Below are 14205 nucleotides of genomic sequence, written 5' to 3' on the forward strand. Positions count from 1 at the left end.
GATTCAAATAGAACGCCAAGGAAATGAAACGTTTCTGCTGCATTAGCAATGTTCACAAATCTACTGTCTGAGGCCTGTCTTTTTTACCATTTTCTCAAAACTCTCTAATTTTATAGATCCCAACACAGGTCCACTAAGTTCTCACTGTATCTGACAGCAACTAATGCCTGAAATCACATTGGTCTTAAAAGCAAAGACTGTCCAGGGTTGCAATATTCAAACACAGTCCTTTTCCAAAACCAGAATCTCTTAGCATAAGGCTTATCTCAGAGCCAACTGCATTGCATCAGCCTCCTGCAAGAAGTACTTTGAAATGTTTTGACCTTTCTTTTCCATTTGGGGACAAAAGTGTTTCAATCATATCATCCAACACCTAAACAGGAACAGATTCTCACTCCCAAGTTTGAGAATCAGAAGTAACACTTTAAAATAGCAAGCAGCAATCTTCGTGACGGTGAAAAATTCACTTGGAAAGCACCAAAGTGTGTGGAGACCTCACACAGTTTGGAGGAGCTGGTTTTTTGAGATCTAGCTGTGGCTCAGTTGGATGGGTCCTAGAAACAGCTCCTGATTCCCCCCACACAAGAGATTAGGATATCAAACAAGTGCTCTCAGAAAGGGCACTGATTCTCTTTCTGCTATTATTCTGTACAGAGAGCTCATGCAAAACTCTCTGCCCTCCATGTGATACAGTAATATGAGTTCATTCACATCAGCTCACTCATGATCTGACCTGACAAAAGGACAATTGTTGAAAATAAAACTATTTTTAAAGTTGAGGGAAATCCTCACACAGTTGATTTGATTAATATTGTTCACACAGCTTTCTACATGCAATACATATAACTAAATAATTTATATAACTGAATTCACACTTTCCCTGAATCATCTATGCAGTGAATAGTGATCAATTCACTCTTTGCAACAAAATTAACCTGACACTGCTCGCAGCCATGAAAAAATAACAAAGCAAGAGTTGTGAATTTCTCTGTTACTTGAAAATCAAATAAATTCAGCAGAAACACTTTGCTGCTGTCTAGACAATAAAAATGTTATATATCTTCGAAGAACAGATTCAATTTCCTATTCATACTTGGCAATTGTTAGCTAACTCTGAAATTCCTCAGAAGGTGATGAAGCATGGGCTGGATAAATGGGGTGTAAGGTGGAGTGAAAACCTGCTGAACTGTCAAGGGGTTCAAAGGGTTGTGATCAATGGCTGGAGGCCAGTCACTAATAGTGTACATCAGGGGTTGATACTGGGGCCAGCAGTATTTTACATCTTCATTAATGGCCTGGCTAATGGGACAGGGTGCACCCTCTGCAATTTTGCAGATGGTACAAAACTGGGAGGAGTGGTTGACACACCAGAGATAAGTGCTGCCATCAGAAGAACCCTGGTCAATAGGTCATGAAAATTAACAGAGCAAAATGCCAAATCCTGTATCAAGGGTGAAATAACCCCATACACCAGTGCAAGATGGGGCTGACTAGCTGGAAAGATGCTCTGAAGAAAGGGATCTAGAGATACTGAACATGAGCCAGCAATGTGCCCTTGTGGCAAAGAAGGCAAGTAGCCTCCAGGGCTGGATAAGCTGGCAATGCTTGGTGTTCCTTCCATTCTGCTTAGCACTGCTGAGATCCTACCTGGAGTGCTGTGTCCAGGACTGAGCTTCCCAGAACAAGAGACATGAATATAGTGTAGCAAGCCCAGCATGAGAGCCACAAAGATGATTTAGGGTCTGGAACCCCTATCATACGAGGAGAGGTTGAGAGAGGTGAAATTGTTTAACCTGGAGACCTGGAGAAAAGAAGATGCAAGGAGAATTTTAAAAATTTGCAAAAATGCCTATTCAGAAAGAGGAAAGAAGACAGAACCAGATTCTTCTCAGTGGCACCCAGTGACAGGACAGGAGGCAATGAGCACACAGTGAAACACAGGAAGCTCCATTTAAACATAAGAAAGGTTAAGTGTGATGGTGGGCAAACACTCAAACACACTATTTCAACATAGCTTTGATCAATGGTTGTGGATTCCATGCATTTGTGTGCTCTGGCTGACACCTCCCCATATATTTTTACATGTATATAACCATTCAGCAATGTTCCAGATTCAACTTTTTAAGCCACCACAACCTTGTACTCCCAGAGTGTCAGAATAAGAAACATCCAAATAACATTGACATCTAGCTAAGTTTATGTCAGTTCTGAACTCACTGCACTCTTGAAGGTTATTCAAAAACAGAAGAAGTAGATACAATAATAAAGGAATTTTTATATCAGACTGTAGTTTGCAAATTGGGTGGAAATATCTCTTCAGCTACTTTGACATTATTTTACCCCTCTAAATCTAAAAGAAAACAACATAGTTTTCACTACCTGATCTTTAAATTTTTCTTCATCTTCATTTTTAACATTTCCAGCAAACACAGCACTATACTAAGCAAAAATGCAGAAAACTCAAGCCACCTACAAGTTAAGTGTCTCCTTGGCCTGATATCACAGGTCTTCTTGCTAATCACTTACTCAAATACAGATATCCTCAGTGCCTGTCTTTGTGAGATAATTTTTTATTATCAGTGGACTCAATTCAGTATTTGTTTAATTTTCAGTCCATAGAATGTAAAAACCCCAGCAATACAACAGGGGAGGTGAATAAAAACAGAGAGTGGATCTTTACTTGTCACAGATACAATCTACCTCTGGGCAAACTTTTCATACCTGTAAAAGCCAGATGCAAAGGCTATGGCCATGTCAATGAAAATAAAGAAGCAAAATGTCTGGTGACTACAAAGAAAATGTTCATTGAGATGGGTCTTGAAATGAAACATTTCTCTTCTTTGGCCATACCTTTGGCTAGCCTTCAGCTGACCTACAAGGTATTTGGCAAAGTTTACCCAACAGAGAGAACAGAGATAGAAGATACAAGAACTGTTCTGGGTCAGACCAAAGGCCAGTCTAGCCTGATAACTTGTCTCCTACACTACCTCACAGTCACTGAACGTGCAATCCCAGAGCAGAATCAACTCTGGAACAGTCAGCCTGAATAGAGGCACGTGAAGAGTTCATCTTGCTGTCTGTGCTACTGTGAACAGAGACCAAAGATGGATACCAAGGAAAAGGCATAAGAATAAGGTAGTCCTACATCCTGAGCATATGAGAGGAGCCTGCTCTAAAACTTTCAAAGTAACCAGCTGTGGCTTGTGGAAGAAGATATTCCAGTGAGGCTGTATTACACTGTGATTTTTAAGGCATTAACTTCAAAGACAAGCATTGTTGCAGTTAAAACAAATCAAAAACCAGCACCAATACCCACTCCCATTCCAGATCCCATTATGATCATAAGCCAAGGAGAACATCATGATAAATATGCTGCGCCTAAATAGCTGTGAGGAGTCCCCAGCCTGCAGTGGAAAGTGGAAATCTGTCAACAAGAAGACACATGAGCCCCAGTGGCCTTCTGTGATGAAGGGACAACATCAGTGGACAAGGGAAGAGCTATGGTTGTTATTGGGACATTTGTAAGGCCTTTGACACAGTCACTCACAACACCCTTCTCTCTAAATTGGAGAGATATGGGTTTGATGGATGGGCTGTTTGGCAGATGAGGAATTGGCTGAAGTGGACAATGGCTCAATGTCCAGACAGAGATCAGTGACAAGTGGTGTCCAGATGACTGGGATGAGCACAGTTTTTTATCTTCATCAGTGACACAGACAGTGGCACTGAGTGCACCTTCAGCAAGCTGGAGTGCAAGAACCACCCTAAGTGGTACAGGTGACACGCTAGGGGGACAGACTGCCATCCAGAGGGACCTGGACAAACTCAAGAAGTAGGTCCATGGGAACCTCATGAAACCAAGTGCAAGGTGCTACACCTGAGCTGAGGCAACCCCCAGCATTAACACAGACTGGGGGATGAAGGAATTGAGAATGGCTGACAAAGAAAAGGAATTGAGGGTGCTGGTGGCTGAGAGGCTGCACGTGAACTGACAACACTCACTTGCAGTCCAGAGAGCCAAACATACCCCAGGCAGCATCAAAGGCAGTGAGGCCAGCAGGCTGAAGGGGTTTCTACTATGCACAAGGTACCAGCACCCAGCAACACAACTGTGTCACAGGAAAAGCAAAGTTGAATGACTATTGCAAGTGCAGAGCTTCTGGCAGGAGAATTGCACAGCAGAGGGAGCAATTGCCCTTCATCACAGAAGCAACTGAGTCACTTTTATTCCTTACAGCATTAGCATTGCTGTAGCTGCAAATTATTCTGAGCTTGTTCACCAACATAGTAGCTCTTATTAGATGAAACATGAGAACTGAAAAAAAACCCAAAAACATCCCTGAAAGATCAAAAATCCTCTGAGTACAGCTGAGTACAAGAACTCTGCATTGACTTTGACAGGCATTGGTAAAGCATCCAAGAGAAAAAGCAGCTGGTCTTTCTCTGTTCAGGAAAAGAGAGAGATAATTGCTAGTGTGAAATAGTGAGAGTTTGTGAGAAGGGAAATTATCATTCATTATAATAACTATGCTGAGTCTACAGTTGATAGTGACAGTTTTATATTCTAAGATATAGAAGGTGTTTTGAGAACAAAAGACATGAGATCAGGGGCAAACCAACTGTGCATGTGTTTGTTCTTTGCTAGTTTTCTGTGAGAGTTTATTCTGGTAGGTAGTCATTTCTTAGCTTGACCTACAAAGCTTCCAGGACACCACTTGGTGCAAAGGCTGAACAAGGTTACATTCTTGGCAGGGAGAATGTAGCAGCTAGAGACATGGGAGATGGACTCTGGGATGTATTATTCATATAAATAAACAGGAAAACACTCCAATTCAGAATACATCTAGAAAATGTGCTGCAGGTTGCACAGCACTGTGCTTACAGAACCTCACAGAGAGGATGTGTCTCATGCCTTACACAATTAGGGTCACTGCAATGCAAGACATTGTAGCTCACACTGTTCACACATGAATATGGCAAAATCAGTGATAAAATGAGAGCAGGTGGACACATTCAGTGATTTATATTAAAACCTAAAAACAATACTTGCTCTTATTCCATTCTTTAAATCTTTGCTTTTCTAAAAGCGAAAAAATACAGCAAATTTCCATTTGCAGTCTTCTGTACGCCAGACTAGTCACAGTTATACCAATTACTAAGTGTTAGCCTTAGCTATCTTTTCTTTTGCACCCTTTGATTCCCACTGATATAATAAAATTTAACATTTTGGCCTTCCCTTTGCTATTCAGTCAAATCAGTTACAGGATCTAAAACTGAGAAACAGACCTTTCCTCTGCATGGGTTCCCAAGAAGAGCAACTCAGGAAAGACCACAGAAAAAAATAACTCATCCATTTATTAAAACTGATTGATTAAAAAATATTTGTGTTGTTTTCAATAAACCAGGACATCTTAATATAAAATAAACTGCTAGAATGATAACATATAATAACCAGTTTTATCATAACCACACCACTGGAAGGTAACTTCCACCCTTTCCAGGGACCAGTGAACTGATAGATGCTGTCTGCAGCACCAACTTCCTCCAAAGGTCCACTTCTCAGGACAGAGGGCATCAATGTCCTGGATGAAATCAGTGCAAGTGCCTCCAAGTCTGGCTGCTACATGTATCTGCCCTGCAGCTGATGACATTCTCACTGTGGATTTCCCATCACATACAGCAAGTGTACTAAGCACCAAGAAGCAGAAGTTACTTTACTTGTTCAGCACTGAGACCAGCAGGAATCACCACAAAAAGCACAAATGGCTGTTTGGCCAGCACCATAACCCAAATGACCAGAAACTCCACAAGCAACTAGTGAGGATCTGGCCCTTTGTAACAGTTGGTTTCAGGCCAAGGAAAAGCTGAACATCCATAGGGATGGCCGTGAATTGCCCAGACTCCACCTACAAACAGAGAGAGCTGCTGCCATTCATCCCACAAGTGTTCTTGGAATTTGCTTGCTACAGCTTTAAAAAAGGTCAGATAGAAGGTGCTCAAAAAAGAGTTATGCTGTGATCACTCTGGCTGTTTGAACTGGGCAGCCAGCTCTGCCTTGTGACAGACAGCTGGGACACGAAGCAACTGAGAGACTGAATTGTATCCACATTTAAGCACTCGTGTTTCATCGAGCACATAAATTGTACAGCAGGAATTTAGGGGATGGAGCAACTGCATTATGAGGAGACATTTCTCTCCCTAATTTGAAGACATGCAGGCTGAGGAGGATACAACTGAGAACTGCAAAATCATGAAGGTAATTGAGGAAGTGAGAGCAGACTGTTAGCTATCAAACCTTGTAATACTACAAGTATGGGCACTCACTCAAACTGCATGCACGATAGGTTTCAGACAAATAAAAATATTTTGCAAACACAACTGTAGTGAAATTTTGATCATATGGGACTAGGAGACAAGAAGGCTACAAAAAGAGAATTTTTATGGACAGCCATTCCAAAATAGGTAAGGGAATGGCCACAGGTGTACCTCCCAGAGATTTTAATCCAGTGACTGTGGATGCTGAGGGAGAACGAGAGGAATGCACAAATTAATGGCCAGGATCATGTCCTAGCTCCATGTAGTATTGCCTGCTGTTACTGTCCAAGGCAAAGATACCTGTCTAGGTGGGCCTTAGGTTTGCCAAAATAAGGTATTCCTTACACTTTCATGCATGAAGCCATGACTGGAGAAAGTCATTGCCACTTTAGGCCTAAGAGCCCAGACTCACAGCTGGCAAGGCTTCCCCTGGAATCTCTGTCAGACCACATGTACTTTAGAAACCTGTGCAGAAGTTATAATGCAATGGGCATACACATTGAAGAACTGCTCCTGCCCAAAGAGCATTGAAGCTAAATTCAAAATTGTTTCTGTTATATCCTGGTACCTATAACCACTGAAGTTTTGCAAAAATTCCTGTGTTGTTTTTCCTTACATGCAGCTCCTGTCCATAATATTCCCTGCTCCAGAGGAACTCAGTGATGGCACCAGGCTTTGTCCCTGTTACAGTATGAATTTCTCCCCAAAACTTGCAACCAAACAAGTAAGCTCAAATTACAGCTTCATAAAGGTGGTATCTAATAATGGCATGCCTGTCCCACTCTCACAATATGAGAGCAGAGAATTTTAAAGAAAAAATCTGTCATTTGCTAGCACTCAAACACATGCTGGCTTCCTCTGAGCACAACAGATTTCACCTGCTTCCTTCCTTTTCCTTTCAGCTCCCACAGCTGTGACGGATATGTTACTAACACACACAGCACATGTGCCACATGTCCTTTATCTCCCTCTCTCCATTTCTACACCCCTGAAGTAGTAAGAGGAAATTGAGCTGGCCAGAGTTGTGTGGATGTATGCAAGGCCCAAACAAAGAGTCATGACACCAGATGGATTGACAATAGCTACTGCTCCTCTTATGCATTAAATGCCACCTCTTTTCCCAGAATTTTCAATAACATATGCAGTGGGCACTAGTCTAAACTTGACTAAACAACTTACCCAGCTTCATACTATAGCAGATGGGTGGGTGGATTTCTGAATATGCTTGTGACTTCCCAGGAAGCCATAAGAAAGATGGATATAATTTTAGTGGAGCCCACTCCTTTCTCAAGTTTGAGGAAAAATCTGTTTCCATTTTCTCTGAAGCCTGCAAGGCAAGTAGGAAGGCACAACATTTTCATCATTGAAATCTAACAAATATGACCATACACTAGCTCATTTCTCAGCATTCCAAATATAACTGGAAAGCATAGTGTTGTATAACACAAGAAGACAAGCACTGCCCTACAGTGATAGAGATTTTATCTAGCTCCCATTTCAATGGCAACTGGCCAGCTGGGATTTGTTCATAAGTATTTATTTGATAGCAAGATGAGTTACACTGGTCCAGTTGCCTAGAAAAGAAATTGTTGGAAATTACAAGAGGAAATAAACTATTAAAATCATCCATTTCCTCCACCAGGCATCATAAAGGTATAGTCCACTCTGTACCCTTAGACAGAATCAATTTGACAAGGTTGTCTGAGATAGCAGAGAACTGGACTAGAATCCTTCCCAGTGGATGTGAACAGTGGACAGTGTCAACTCTTCTGAAACTGGGAGTAACAAATAAGACAATTGGGTTCTCAGCAGTACAAAACAGCAGATCTTTACCAAGATCAGCTTCTCACAACTGCACTATTAATGAGATCACTTTTCTCCAATGGCCTAAAAAAATTTAATAATCAGAAAACTGTATGATCCTAAAGTCATTCTGATTGTGGCAAAGGAGGGTCATGTAAAAATATTCCTAAAAGCAAACAAGCAATGAAATGGGAAAGAGACATGAGAAGACACTAGAATGGGTTGAAAGTAACAGGGCCCTGGCACCAGACATCAAAGCCATTCCTTAGCATCAGACAACATGCAGGAAAGTTACTGCTGACAGTGGCACAAACAAGAAGCTGCATTTATTGGAAATGTTCTCTAAATTTCAGGTTTTCTAGATTCTAAGTTAATCCCAATCCAGTTTTAGGAATTGCTTTACTTTTCATTGTCCTGCAGGAAAAACACTTGATGCTACACATTTTCATTCCTAACCACTAGATGTCACTCAACCCATTTCTGTCCCATGCCTACCACCTCGGCAATTTACTCCCAAGGGAAATAAAACGTCAAAAAAACCCGGCCCCCCCGCCCAAAAAAAAAAAAAAAACAAAAAAAAACAAACAACAACAACAAAAAAACCACACACACACACACACAAAAAAGCTAAAGAATCGCTTCGGAGAAAAACAGAACATGTCCCATAGCGCACAAAGTTTGCCAAACACAGTTTCTTTGTAAGCCTGAAGTAGCTTTCAAATACACATAGGTCGACGTTTTGAAGCCGAGACAGATTCGGCACCGCTTTCAGGTGGAGAGGGTAAAAAGATCAACTCCACAGTTACGGGCACAGACTTATTAACTGTTCAATTTATTTCCAATTCAAACAGCAACAAAGTGAACAACTTGGGTGGAAAGAATCACCTCTTAGGCTTCTGCAAAGTTCACAATATTCCCAAAGTGTGAGCCTTGACCCCTGCAGTACATTCCTAATCACAGAATCTTAAAATGGTTTGAGCAAGAATAGACATTAGAGATCATCCAGTTCCAGCCTCCTGCCATGGGCAGGGACACCTTCCACCAGAACAGGCTGCTCAGAGCCCCTTCCAGCCTGGCTTGCTTTAAACACTTTTGTGAAGGGGGCAGCCCAACTCATTATAAAGAATTTCTTCCTAGTGAAGCAGAGTAGAAATAGTATCTAAACCTACCTGCTGTCTCTCTCCACATACCTTATAAGATATTCCCTTGGAAAAGATATCTTTTTAGTTTACAGCCAGTTTAAAAAATGAATTCAGCTCTTTGTACTATACCTTAACTTTCATGAAACCCCAGCCCTACCTGCAAAACCTGCAATGATAAATTCTCTCCCCTGGATAAACAGATGTCACTGTGGGGCATTAAGAACATTTCATATGACGCCTAAAAAAATGTAATGCAAAACTGAATGTGAAAGTGTAACTATTAAATTAGCAAGTTTCAGCAAACCAGGGAACATATGAGAAGACTGTGAAACAGAAAGAAGGAAGGAGGGGAAACCAAGAGCCAGGAGATTAACACTGATGAAAACAACGTGCCATTTGTTAATAGTGGCAGACCCTTTTTTCATGAAACTTTTTATTCATACTCTTCTAATACATTCTTCAATGTATTAGAATATTAACAAATTGCTATCTTCTTTTCAGTTTATGACATAACAGAGCAGATCAGTATAGTTCTACTGATGTATGCATTTCTACTCTAACATCAATAAAGCATTTCCAACAGTGAAAATAAATTATTTCTTTAGCATAGCTAATCCTTTTGCAATCAGTCCTCTCCAGTCCCCCAAACCTACCATGTTATAGGAATTAACCTACTTCCAAAAAAATATTGAAATCTCTCCACATGCACAGAATTTTCATTCACTTACAATTTATGTAGCCTAGAAACCAAAATAAAGAAGGTTGGCTTGCTGCTTAGGAGAAAACTCACATTATGTCCCTGGTATGCCACTGTCTTCCTGCAGGATCATGGACAAGCCATTCAGGACATGTTTACAGTTCACAGCAGAGAACAATGCACAGTGCTCTGAGCTGCAGATTCCCAAGCCAGGAAACACACAGGCACAGCACTGCTGAACCTGTATGAACCAGTCAGTACTGGTACATTAAGGTGTCACTGCATGGAGGTGCTTGCCTGGCTCATGACATCAGTGATCACACATCCTGCTCAGGTGTCTTTTCACCAACAATAAAAGCACTTGCTGCTTCTTTATCTCTTTTCTCCATTTGAAGAGTGAGAAGAGTAGCCCTTCCATGTTTTGCAAATATGCTGCAGGCATACAAACAAGAAAACTAGGGAAGTGCAGACAGAACTGAGTACCAGAGAGGAGGGAATGCATGCAGAACTCTAAAACCCATGCAGCACTTGAAAGTTGCTTTCCTGCAATGATTTTATCTTAGGCATCAGGGGGAAAAAAAATTAGAAATCTATTACTACTAAATGATAAAGTTAGAACTGGAGACACTAAGGACCAAGCTGTGGAGAGAAAACTGATCAGGATCAATTTGATTTGGAAAATGATAAAAAATGTCAGCACCAATTCTACAATGTACTGACAATCTGCAGCATTAATGATTAGACAGAAGTTCAAACTGCATGCATGAGACTTGGCACGGGGAATTAAACCTATGGCTCCACTTAAGTTCCTGATCTGGCTAGTACAGAAGTGGTGTCTTTTTCATGTGCAACTGAATGGCCACTGTAACCCCTGAAGGAAAGGCTCACATGCTAGACCAAGCTCAGCACATTAGTTTGGAGCTGAGGAATGTTACATTTAGATTTCTATTTCGCACAAAGCATTGTTGGGATTTGAAAGCAGTTCTTTCAAAAATAAAAAAAATAAATACCCTGTCTGTTGGTGCATGCATTATTCTGTTTCCAGTTAAATCTATCAGAAGTGTCTGTTCTGTACAGTGTAGAGCTGGAAAAATATTTTGTGGGATAGGAGCCCATTTCCTCTTCATCTCTAGAAAATAATATCAGACAGACAAAAAGGAAATTAGGAATTTTATTATAAAATTCTACCTTTATTCAAAAGCTCACTGGAGAAGTTCACTGTACCTGTTTTAATGAACTTTAAAACAGGTCCAATTTTTTGTAATTCCACAGTCCCTTCAGAAAAAAAACCCCTTTTCCTTCCCAGCTAAGTACAGTACTTTATACCTGTTATATTTATAGCCATATTCCTTTCAGTAAAGTTTAATGTGCAATCATTTCAGTCTGTGGTCTTTCCTGTAGACCCACTTTCAGTATGCAAAGCTGGAGTGACTACAAGAGATCTAGAGAAGACTTTTTTACAAATGCTTGTAGTGACAGGATAAGGGGAATGGTTTCAAACTGATAGGGGGTAGGTTTAGATCAGATATTGGGAAAAAACTCTTTACTGTGAGAGTGGTGAGGCACTGAAACAGATTGCCCAGAGAAGTTGTGGACGCCCCATCCCTGTTCAAGACCAGGCTGGATGGGTCTGTGAACAACCTGATCCAGTGGAAGGTGCCCCTGTCCATGGCAGGGAAATTGAACTAAATGATCTTTATGGTCCCTTCCAACCCAAACCATTCTATGATTCTAGACAAATACAGAAGTCTCATAAATATTTGCTGGCATTTTAAAGCTTGACTGGATCTAAGTCTCCTCTTAGGTGTGATCTACGCATGAAAAGAAATCAGAATGACTTCACCTGAAGAGAAAAATGTGTGGAGTCACTATATCAGTCTCTGTTGAAGTCATTCCTAGCTGCCAACAAAACAGGACTATTCTGGCACTGCTATGCCAGTTGATCTCCCAGACAGACTAAATAATACACGTGCTGTAATCAAAAAACAAAAGCTTTGCTGTTATCTGTATAGGTAGTCCTGATTAGAGCAAGGCAAGAACAGCTTCAGGGGCAAAGGTAGAACTCCTGCTCAGGGCAAAGGTCTGTGGCAGCACAGTGATCTCAGCAGGGGCTTCTGCACAGCACAGAACTTCACTGCTCATAAAGACATTCCTGTGAATAGGCTAAAGGGAGTACTGGGAGCTGGAGAAAACTAAACACAGGGGAAGAAAACACATCAATAAACACCATTTAGACAATAAGTTTCAAACCTCTATCTTCAACTGAAAAGTTAATAAAAAAGGAAGGGGGAAGGAAGGGGGGAAGGAAATAGTCTCAAAGCTAAGTACTCTGGGAAATAAATTCAGAAATATGCTGACTTGTCACATGAGGTTTTTCACAGACCTCTTTCAGGAATACAGAAAAGGGAGCCCAGTCCAAAACAGTTACAGAAGGAGGAAGTTAGTGCCACAGAGAACCTTAGATCACAAAAAGTTAGAGCAAGTTGGATAAAGACAGCACAAGCCCTACTCATGCTCTAAGCAACATTCAGTGTTCCCTTGAATCATGTACTTTGGGAAAAACCCTTCAGATCATTGTGATGTTCCAGTTCACACTAAGAAAATGTAACTAAACAGTGGCCTAAAACTGCCATTAGGAAGAAATCTCTGCTAAGTGTTTTAATTGGCCTTATGCAAGATCACAAAGACACTGTGTTTGAAGACAAAAAAAAAAAAAAACAAAACTCAAAACCAAAATTACACCATAAGAACAAGTGATTGTCAGAAGTAAAAATAATTCAATGTTAACAAAATGTAGGAGATGTTATAAAACAAAGGGAACACTATAATTCACTATCCATATAGTCCATGTTCCCAGAAACTAATATCAGATCCTCTCTAATAGAGACAAAATTCCCATCCCAGAGAAGAACAGAGGTTCTCAAATGGTTTGTATGCCATTTGCATACTTTTATCAAATATTTTATATCTTAAAAAATAACTTATATAGTGCAATAATTTCTGCCTTTATTTCAATCCTTTTTCAATGCTTTTTATTTTTTCACTGACAGCAAAACTTAACTCTGCCTTAACAAAGTTTCACCCATTTAAACAATTCTCAGAGCATTTACACAGTCTTCTTCTACAGAGCACAGGTAAATAAACAATTTATGTTGCTATTAAACAGAAATTGCATGCCTTCTGGTCCCTCATCATCCTAGCCAGTGTGCTGCCAGAAATGAAAGGCAGTGTTTAATGCACATTACACACCCTGCACTGCAGGCAGCAGCCCCCCAAGGCACGGAAGCACAAGCTGTGCAGAAGGGGAAGTGAAGTCTCTGTCCTCTGCTGTCACCTCAGTTGTGTCCAGTTCCCCCTGCAGGGACTGGCTCTCTTGGCATGGCTCTGCTCTATCCTTTTTCAGCTGGGCAAAGCTTAGTGCCATGGTACTACCTTAAAATACAGATCTCCTGCTACAGACCAATTATTTGAGTGATGGCCAGAATGGAGGGATGCTGCCTTATAATTATCCAATGCAAACAAAAATCCCTTGATAAGCTTATTTTGAGGACTGTTGATACTTATCAGCTACATTTCCTCCAGCTGAGATTTGAGAATTTGTTTTAAGACATGAAACATACAAGGATTGTATTTCACTTCTACTACAACTATTTTTACTTTTAAGAAAGAATAGTAGTTAATGTGCCAAAAATGCCAACTAATCTTTACAAAATCTCTGGCTGCAAGTCAGGGTTATTAGCATTTCCCTCTAACAGGTAGAAAAGCTGAGGTACAGAAGGCCATATGAAGTACCAGCCCTGAATTAGCGCTGGGGCTCCAAATCAAAACAAACATCCTTGCCTCTATGGACAGCTGTGCCTCATTTCAGCCAGGGGAGGCAATACAGCTCTAAAAGAAGCATTTAAACTCCTTGCTACCTGTCCTTTCCTCTGTGCTGTTACTGGAAATACACCTGCCCCTCAAGCAAAATGCAGATTATGCCCCCAGTGGGACTCTGCCATTGCATGACTGGCACACTCCCAATCCCGTGTCTCTAGAGGGACTGAGGACATGGGAGGTTATGAACTGTTCTTGCAAAATGTGTCCATTCAGGGGCTGTGCAGTGATTCCTGTCACAGGCTTTGCTTCTTCTTTAGATATAAGGGGGCAATTTCAACCAACCATCAACTGCTCACAAGTAAAAGGCAAAGGCAATAAAAACAATAAAAACTTTACAGAGGTGATAAATCTCCAGTGCTTAAGGTCCCC

Source organism: Melozone crissalis, unplaced genomic scaffold (genome assembly GCF_028551555.1).
Source record: "Melozone crissalis strain CALT ecotype California unplaced genomic scaffold, PUWL_Pcris_2 ptg000018l_1, whole genome shotgun sequence".
Taxonomy (NCBI): Eukaryota; Metazoa; Chordata; class Aves; order Passeriformes; family Passerellidae; genus Melozone; species Melozone crissalis.